This window comes from Sapajus apella, unplaced genomic scaffold (genome assembly GCF_009761245.1).
Source record: "Sapajus apella isolate SASKATOON/1434 unplaced genomic scaffold, GSC_monkey_1.0 scaffold126, whole genome shotgun sequence".
NCBI lineage: Eukaryota > Metazoa > Chordata > Mammalia > Primates > Cebidae > Sapajus > Sapajus apella.
Genome location: NW_022437066.1, coordinates 4153246 through 4160932, shown reverse-complemented (window position 1 = coordinate 4160932; position 7687 = coordinate 4153246).

Below are 7687 nucleotides of genomic sequence, written 5' to 3'. Positions count from 1 at the left end.
TGCCCTAGCTGCTCCCCGCACCCACAAGTGCACTGTCTCTGGGCCTAGTTCACTACTGGGACTCCCCCAAGAGTTGCAGTCCTTATGTTGAACACCTGGATTACCTTTCAAGTTTACATGGAGACACAAGCCCGGTGTCTCTTCACATACTGCTTCTCATGCATTCTACTTCCTCACCCATTTTGCTTCCTTCTTCTGGAATCTGTCTGAATGATACGTACGTTGCAACTTCTTCCATCCCCGTCTTCGTTAGTTTCATCTCTGCATCATCGGGGATGGCATCAGAACTGCTTTCCAGTTCACTAAGTCCTTCTTGTGCCGAATCTGAAGTTAAACCCACACACTGTGACACGAATATCTGTGGTACGAAAGGGCTGTTTGACCCCGAGAGTTCACTGTGATGAACAGTGAGACACCTGGAGCATTTTCCTTCTCTCGGAGAGACTGCTGCAAAATCCAGCTTCCCCTGGGGCCAAGAACTTCCTTCCGTTAGCAAAGGGAGCCAAAACTTCCTCTGCACACCAAGGTGCTACAGGGCTGGGCAGCTGGCATTTTCTGGAAACTCCCAGAAGCCACTGAAACCCAAGTAGTTTCCACGCTTCCTCCATCAGACAAGCCATTTTCTCATGCTCCCACTCAAAGAAGGCAGAGTCACGGGGCGGGGCGACCGTGTCTTTCTCTGGAATGCAAACCCACCCACTGTGCGTCTAGCGGTGGAACTGGCCTTCCGGCTTGCCTCATCAACGCCCCCCAACTGCGCCTCCTTCGTGAGCCACATCACGTGATGTGGTGTCCATTCCAAATCCAGCTTCCTGCCAGTTCCAACCAGTATTTGGCAGCAAGAGAAGTTCTGCCTGGTCTTTTCCCAGCTGACTAGGTTATTTTCAGAGTTCCTTGCTCTTTACACAGATTTCCAATCCCTTCTATTCTGCGTGACACACAACTATTTTGTATTCTGCGTCTGTGGATCTGATTCTGCACCCTGCGGTTTCTGCTGCCTCTGTGTAATGTATCTTGTTTCCCTGTGTGATCTACGCTTTTTGACAGTTAATGTGTGTTTCTTAGAACATTACCTCTGGGGATTATTTGAGGCTGAAATTGGAAGTGGATTTGCATTGCCTTTTTCCAGGCACCCAGGAGAGGCAAAATCCCAGTGTCCTACTTTAAACTCTTAGCTCCAGGCTTTTCAGGCTCAAAGGAAGTGTAATTTCAGGCTGGAACCTTCTCGGAGGTCAATCAGAGTTGCACATCGTATTACTGCTGTGCAAAGCACCACGCACTCCACAGCTGAAGCAGCAGTTTGTCATTTCATCGTTCTGGAGGCCGGAAGTCCGAGGTATGAGTGTCGATAGGGTTGGATCCCTCTGGAGGCTCCAGGGAGAATCTGGTCCATGCCTCTCCCCTCGTGCCTGGCGGTTGCTGGCAATCTTTGATGTTCCTTGGCTTGCAGGGATGCCACCCATCTCTGTCCCCACCTTCACGTGGTGTTCTCTCTGTGTGTAGGTCTCTGTGTCCGCATTTCCCCTTTCTACAGGGACCCCGGTCGTACTGGATTAGGGCCCACCCTAATGACCTCATCTTAAATTGATGACATCTGCAGAGACCCTATTTCTAAATAAGGTCACTGTGGGAAGTAAAAGTTCCTCTTCAAAGTTTCCTTTCTTGTTAAAGAATAAATTTGCTAATAACTCTTTGTTAAGCCCTCTCCTATGTAGCTGTTAGGCTTGCCGATAGGTATGTAGTACATTCTGTGTCCTTGTACTTTAACCAAGATATCTGTGCTGGACGTGCTCACAGGCGTGTCCCAGCCTGCAGCCTATGCCCCTTATCTGTTTTAAAAAGTTTCAAGTCATTAGTCAATCGGATTTAGTTTAAATTTTGAGATCTGGCTCCGACCAGTGGCAGTCAGTCACAGCAGTGAGGACGACCCCAAATGAGTAAGGGATAAACATGTCTGCTTTTCCTTTGTTCATTGTGCTCTCGTGGCAAGATGGCTAGCGAGGGAGTACTTCCTGCAGTCCAGGAAGTAAAAATTGCTTTGCTGAGAGATCCTTTGTCTCCGGGCTGATTTTTCTTTGCGGCACGGAGCATCTGTTTCTGACAGTCACATTTACAGGTATGGAGGGTTAAGAGTTTCAGGGTTGGGGCTCGGGGACACAGTGCAATCTGTAACGGGGTGTCTCAGGTGAGTTTTCTGTCCACCCACTGTCAAGGTACAAGAAAGAGAATTTTCTCTGTGATCCCTTGGTGATGGTGATGGCAGCCCTGTGGGTATGGGGGTGGGTATTTCTACTCTTCCCGACGTTGGGGGTAAGGCCTGTTGGTCCCAGCTTTGAAGAGGGGCTTGCCTTGGCAGGCCTTGGGTTTTGTCTCCTCACTGGCTCACCCGGCCAGGTGATAAAGATTGGCCCTTAAGCTCATCCAGTGGGGCAAACACCCACACGCAGGAAGCCAGCCCCCCGTCCGGGTTCCTGCCTTTACTTAGGCCATCTCTGGTTTTGTTTATCACCAGCTCATTGACGGAATGACAAGTATTTTCCCAGTGGTTTTGTGGTTTTATCAGAAGGGTTGATCAGGACATGTAACCTATTGCAGAAGACAGAAAATGGCCCCCCAAAGATATCCATGTTGAGACAGTGACACAGTCTGGAACCTGTAAATATGTTACCTTTCATTGCAAAAGAGACTTTGCAGATGCAATCCAGGGAGATTTTCCCGGATCATCTGGGTGGGGTGGATCTCATCACACGAGTCCTGAAAAGTGGCGATCCCTTCAGGACTATAACCAGAGGGAGACAGATGTGACTATGGAAGAGGGGTCAGAGATGTCACTTTGCTGGCTTTGAAGATGGAGCAGGGGCCATGATTTGACAGATGCAGTAGCTTCTAGAAGCCAGAAAAGGGAAGGAAATGGTTTCCCACGGAGCCTCTAGGAATGAACGTAGCCCCGCTGACACCTCCATTTTAGCCCAGTGAGACCCAGGCTGGGCTTCTACAACCTACAGAACCAAGAGAGAATAATTCTGTGCTGTTCAAAGCCCCTGCGTTTGTAATTTGCGACACAGCAATAGAAAATGAATGCACTCACACACTGCTGGAAGCAGAGGGCGAGCCTCTGGAGACGGCACCCACTGCTCCTTCCCGTTTTGTTGTTTTGAGATGGAGTCTCGATCTGTCGCCCAGCTGGAGTGCAGCGGTGCGATCTTGGCTCACTGCAACCTCTGCCTCCTGGGTTCAAGCAATTCTTTTTTCTCAGTCTCCTGAGTAGCTGGGACAACAGGCGCGTGCTGCCATGCCCGGCTAATTTTTTTGTATTTTTAGTAGAGACAGGGTTTTTAACTTCCTCACCCCTCCATTTTCTTGTCTTCATCCAACTTTAATTCATTATCTTTCTTGGTGTTTATATTTGTGCTGTGACGTCCACTTATGCCTCTATCACTTGATTTTCCAGGTAAAAGTCGAGGAATATTACTGAAGCCTGACAAACCGAGGAAAGCTGTGCACCGTCCCCCACCCACCCGTTCCCCTCTCCCTTCCCCACTGTCTTTCCTTATCTCTCTTTGTCCTGTTTTCCTCTAATTTAGTCTCGAGTTCTCTCTGGAGAGTTCATATCCAAGTCATCCACCCTCCAGGAGAGACTGGACCCCGAGGAGAGTCAGGCTGGGGTGTGTGGGTCAGGTGGACGCAGAGGCAGCGGCACAGGACACGGAATCACAGCTGCACCCTCCTTCCAGGGAGAAGGGGTGTGCCTCTCCGGGCGGATAAGGGGGGACGGCTCAGGACACGCATGCTCAACCACCAGTGAGGAGTGAGACAGAGGGAGAGAGAGAGAGACCCAGGGGCCAAAGCCTTTATTGGGGTCCCGGGCATTACCCAAGCAGCTTTCCCACGTGGGTTCTAATTAGTGGGTTTAGGGCAGGCAGCCTCAAGGTCCGTGGCTGCTGACTGTGACTGAGAGGCCGTCACTGTGGCCTGTTTGCACAGCCACACAGGGGGTGGGGTCAGTCCAGCAGGCTGTTCCAGATGTCCCACAGCAAGGTGGTCACCAGGAGGTGGTGGCACAAGACAGCTGTCTGAATCGACCACACTGGGGAACTGGGCAGTGGTGGAGGAACTGTTCAACTGTGGCCAGGCACGGTGGCTCACGTCTGTAAGCCAACATTTTGGGAGACCGAGGCAGGTGGATCATCTGATGGCAGGAGTTTGAGACCAGCCTGGCCAACATGGTGAAACGCTGTCTCTACAAAAAATACAAAAATTAGCCGGCTGTGGTGGTGCAGGCCCATAATCCCAGCTGCTTGGGAGGCTGGGGAGGAGAATCACTTGAACCCGGGAGGTGAAGGTTGCATGGAGCCGAGATCGCGCCACTGTACTCCAGCCTGGGCGACAGAGCAGGACTCCTTCTCAAAACAAACAAACAAACAAACAAAAAAAAAAAAAACCACAAAAACCAAACAACAACAAAAAACATCTGTAAACCATGTTGAGGGTGACTAGGCCTTGCTTCTGGTGTGAGAGATTAAACCTATATTCGAAATGGACATCAAAGCAACACACAGTTAGAAGTGCTCACTGTATTTTTTTGCATTGGTGGTTGCCTTTGTGGGGCTCATCACAGTTGCGTGGCAGCACCAGCTCTTCCACCGTGCTTAAGACTCGTTTCTGTGCTTTCTTCAATTTCTGTCCTTCACATCTGGTACTGAAGATGTGCAATGCTCGAATCCGCAGAGGAGGCTGCACAGGCCCGTTCGAGAACCAGAAAGGGTCCGGGAGTAATTCACATGCTGGAAACTGGCTTTTCTTCCTTGTCTTTTGACATTTTTCTCCTTTTCTATTGGAAGCATTTTACTTTCATGAGAGTCCTGCAGGGTGGAAGTAATCTAAATACCTATGTGTTCGGAAAACATCATCTTTTTTATAAAAATAAATATTTTGTACATTTTATTAAAGGCTAATTTGTGAAATTTTAAAAACTTCAGGTTATACTTCCTAAGCTCTTCCGAGCTGGTCTGTTTTGAGGTTTTGGAGTACCTACACAAGAACACTACTGTGACGTGCAGTTTTTAAATCATCATACATTTCCCAGAGTAGAATAAAATGTCTGACAAAGTCCTCACTTTTAAGGAGATGCAAAAAACTTTAAAATCTCTTCTGTTTGAGGAAAAAAAAAAAAAAAAAAAAAAACTTGTTTGCAGAGATCGGGGTTCAACACTCTGCCCAGTGCTTGGGCGTCTTCCCAGCTGAAGTTTGCCCCTGGTCGTTGTTCTAACAAGTGCTCCCCTAAGCAACAAGCCATGAGTGTTTTTTTTTTTTGAGACAAGGTCTCACTGTCACCCAGGCTGGAGTGCAGTGGCACAATCTCAGCTCAATACAACCTCCGCCTCCCGGGTTCAAGCAATTCTCCTGCCTCAGCCTCTCGAGTAGCTGGGACTACAGGCACACCCCATCATGCCTGGGTAATTTTTGTATTTTTAGTAGAAACGGGATTTTGCCATGTTGGCCAGGCTGGTCTCAAACTTCTGCCTTCAGGTGATTCACCTGCCTCGGCCTCCCAAAGTGCTGGGATTCCAGGTGTGAGCCACCGCGCCCGGCCGCCCCTGAGTCTTTGCACGCGGCAATGCTTTACTTGCTGCCTTACAAGTGGGCCGCTGTTTGAGCATTAAACCCTCGGGTCCCTCTTGCCATGAAGACCTTGTACAAATTGTTCACTGCCTTGTAGTGCTGAGTGTTACTGGGGAAATGTCTAAAGCAAACCTGATTGGTTTGTTCTTCTCCTAAGAGACCTGTTCTTTCTGCTTGGGTGCCCAGTGGATGACTTTTTCCCTTTGAACTCCAAGGTGAAGCATTCTGTGCTCATTTAGTGTGGGGTATGGTGTCCCTTTTTATTCTTCTGTTTCTGTAAACTTTAAAAACCATTTAAAAACATTTCTCCTTAGCCGGGCGTGGTGGCACATGCCTGTAATACCAGTTGCTTGGGAGGCCGAGGCAGAGAACTGCTTAAACCTGGGAGGCGGAGGTTGCAGTGAGCCGAGATCGCGCCACTGCACTCCGGCCTGGGCTACAGAGTGGAGACTCTGTCTCAAAAAAAAGAAAAGAAAAGAAGAAAAAAAACCCATTTCTCCTGCTCCATGATTTTGGCTTCGTTCTCCAGGAGCTCCAGCTACCCATGTCCCGGAGCTATCCTCAGCCTTCTCTGCACGATGCGGGTTCTCTGAGATGCTAAACCTTATGCGGGGCAAGGGGGGTGCCAGTGCCGGCTTCTGGCCTCTGAGAATCTGCAGCCATGGCTCCCAATGCCAGGAGGGTGTTGGAACTAATCCCAGGCCCAGGGGACCCAAGACCCTAGAGACTGCCCTGGGGTTAGCTCCCAATGTCTCCTCAGACTTCGGTTTCTCTCCTTTTCTGGAATGGGCCCTTCTTTCCAGCTCAGCTATGGCCCGAGCATGTTTTTTTCAAGGATTTCTGTGTTGGCAGTGGAGGGAGAGAGGCCTCCATGTCACCTCAGCCTGATCTATCACTAGGAACCGGCTGAGACCTTGTTGGTCTTGTTCAATGTTGAGTCTCAGGTAAGGAATCAATAAAACTGATTGGATAAACAAGAGCACCAGCACAAGCATGAAAGTCCTATTTTTTGCAACACCTAATAGATAAAAAGAAAACACCTAGGCTGGGAGCAACGGCTCACACCTATCATCTCAGCTTTTTGGGGGGCCAAGGTGGGAAAATTATCTGAAGTCAGGAGTTCAAGACCAGCCTGGGCAACATAGCAAGACGCCATCTGTAGAAAAAAATTTTTTTAATTAGCTGGACAGGGTGGCACGTGCCTGTAGTCCCAACTACTTGGGATACTGAGGTGGGAGGACTGCTTGAGTCCAGGACTTTGAGGCTGCAGTGAGCTAGGCCTGGGCCACTGCACTCCAGCCTGGGCGACAGTGATCCTATCTCTTAAAAAAAAAAAAAAGAAAAGAATTGTATGAGTCCTGTAGAAAACGACAACACATTCAGAGAAAGAGACGGAGAGGGACAAGCAGGAGGAGAGAGAAAGGGAGCAGAAGGAAAAGCAATCCAGAGCTTCCTCCGCTTCCGCCCCTCCCCACTCCCAGGGTACCAGCTTCCCCGGGCTGCGGCTTTTCCCCTCGGTTTTCTCCAGGGCATCAAGGAGACACAGAGGAGACCCGCGCCAGGACTGTGCAGTGAGTGGAAGTGATTCTTGCTGTGAAGCCATCGCAGAACTTCCTGCAAATGTGACTCTGAGAAGGACCCTGGAGAGGGGAAGTGACAGGGGGTCCTGAGAAAGGGCCCTAATTCAAGAGGAGGGGGGTCCCCACGAGGAGAGGGAGAGACCTCTGGGACCACAGTGAAGAAGCCTCAGGAGGAACCAACAATCCCCCGCACCGCATCTCCAACTTCCAGCCTCAGAACCATGAGAAAGCAGATTTCGGAGGTGAGGCAGCCGGGGTCACAGCAGCCTGAGCCAACCGGGGGGGAGCGAAGGCAGGCACCGTGAAGGGGGGCAGGGGCGGGGCGAGGGCGATGAGGGGCGGGGCGAAGGCAGGCACAGTGCTGGGGGGGCGGGGCCGGGCGAGGGGGCGCGGACTGAGAGCGGGCGCAGTGAGAGGGCAGGGGCGGGGCGAGGAGAGGGCGATGAGGGGCGGAGCGAAGGCAGGCACAGTGCGGGGGGGCAGAG